Source organism: Rana temporaria, chromosome 3 (genome assembly GCF_905171775.1).
Source record: "Rana temporaria chromosome 3, aRanTem1.1, whole genome shotgun sequence".
In the NCBI taxonomy this organism is placed as follows: domain Eukaryota; kingdom Metazoa; phylum Chordata; class Amphibia; order Anura; family Ranidae; genus Rana; species Rana temporaria.
In genome coordinates, this window is record NC_053491.1 from 369,265,638 (window position 1) to 369,267,589 (window position 1,952).

General features: G+C 45.3%; 1 non-coding gene across 1 annotated transcript; it reads left to right on the plus strand.

Moving 5' to 3' along the window:
• The first annotated feature begins 1,454 nt into the window (after window positions 1-1,454).
• On the plus strand, window positions 1,455-1,613 carry LOC120933900. Its single transcript, XR_005748155.1, has one exon. It is a non-coding gene; the product is annotated as a U1 spliceosomal RNA (small nuclear RNA).
• The last annotated feature ends 339 nt before the right edge of the window (window positions 1,614-1,952 follow it).

The window sequence follows — 1,952 nt, forward strand, 5'->3', positions numbered from 1 at the left end:
ACACACTTTTATACAGAATTTGGAACATCCCGCCCCCAACAACCGCTTTCTTATTGGTCAATTGTAAAGTACATGTAGTTCTCCTTCAGGTCCACTTAGCCATGCAAATGAGGACTTGAAAATGAGTCAGCAGGGATTGGTCCGATAGCTTGATTTCTATGTGTAATGAGACAGAAGCCCCAGGGGGCAATCAATGTACACAATAGCCAGACACAGAACAATGAAGCCACCTGGAGCCTTAAGACAGAGCAGAAGACCCCCCACTGTGTAACAGATTTCAAGGAGGAACACTTCAGCATTCCAAGGTCCATGACAATACTTCCCCTGGGAAACAGTCCAACAGCCACAGTGGGACCCCGAATGGGTCAACTCGAGGATGCTGGAAAAGTAGTCTTAAGGTTCCAGGTCTGTCTGCCGGGGTAACCCCTCCCGTCTCAGTGCCAGCATGTCCCGGGTCCCCAGTATCTTTTCTGGCCCATAGTCTGTCGGTAGGAGGCCCGCCCCCAGTCCCTTCAAAAAAAACACAGTGACAGTGAGTTCTGTCACAGATGCTTTCAGTCAGACTTTTATAGAGAGTTAAACAGGTCCTGTGGGTGGATATAGGGGCGGAGCTATATCATATGTATTCTGCCATGTCTTGGCATCAGGAAAGGAAAATTACGGTAAGTATTTGATACCATTTTCCCTTTTTTCCTAACAAATTTATTCAAGAACATGTTGCAAAAATGAATACACCCCAATGAAAGTCTTATGCCGCGTACACACCATCACTTTATGTGATGAAAAAAAATGACGTTTTTAAAAACGTCACTTTAATTGACTGTGTGTGGGGGAAAACGTCGTTTTATGTCTTGTAAAAAACGACCAAAAAAAATTGAAGCATGCTTCAATTTTATGTGTCGTTTTTCAAAAGTGCACTTTTTACTTCACAGAAATTGACCGTGTGTAGCAAAAAACGTCGTTTTCTAAGATGTTTTTTCATCCACGCATGCCCAGAAGCTACTTATGAAACAAGCTTCAATGGTAAAACGTGGTGGAACGTAACCTCACTTTGCAAGAACATTGTGAGAAAAACGATGGTGTGTAGGCAACTTCGTCTTTGAAAATTGAAGTTTCAAAAACGTCATTTTTTACTTCACAGAAAGTGTCGTTTTTTTTCATCACATAAAGTGATGGTGTGTATGCGGCATAAGAAGCAAAGCTAAATGTTAGACAATAAAATCCTAATTAACAAGAATTCAACTACAGGTGAGTCTAATTATTCATTAAACAGGTGTTCAGCAGACAGGTGATAAAAATAAGGGTATTACATAACAAAGAAAACCCCTTCCAATGTCTTGCTCTCAGCAATGGCACCACATGGAAGAGAAATGTCACAACAAAGAAAATAATTTCTTTAGACAAGAAAGGTGAAGGCTACAAGATCAGCAAAGCTTTACTTATCAGTTAGAATACTACTTACCTGGCAGGGGAGACACCATGATCATGAAGGTGGTTCTCCCAGGGCGAGGCATGGCTATTGCACACTCTAGGCCGTGCTGATCGTGGTTGTCTTCCCTGCCGCTTCTCGGCCTTTTGGCTGGGACTGGGTGTGGTATCTGTCCTTATCAGTTGTCAGCGGAGCGCTGAAGCACCTCCTACATGGGGAGGGTGGATGCAATCCAATGACGTCATTGCACCTGGAAGGATGGTTTCAGCAGGGACTACGCTGTGCTGCCCGACAGAATACTGGGGGCCGGCCCATGGTTGAGTCTGAGCCCTCTGGAAGGGTGCTCCTGGTGAGGATGGGTACTGCGCTTGGTCTTGGTCTTTTTGCCGAGTTCTAGTCTGGCCTTCTGGCTGGCTGGTGTAAGTGCTATCTCTGTCAGCGATCCGGTAGGAGGAGCTGGTAATGCCCTGGGATACGACGGGGTAGGACCATGCAAATCCGCCGGGTTGGCTGGCAGGGGTGG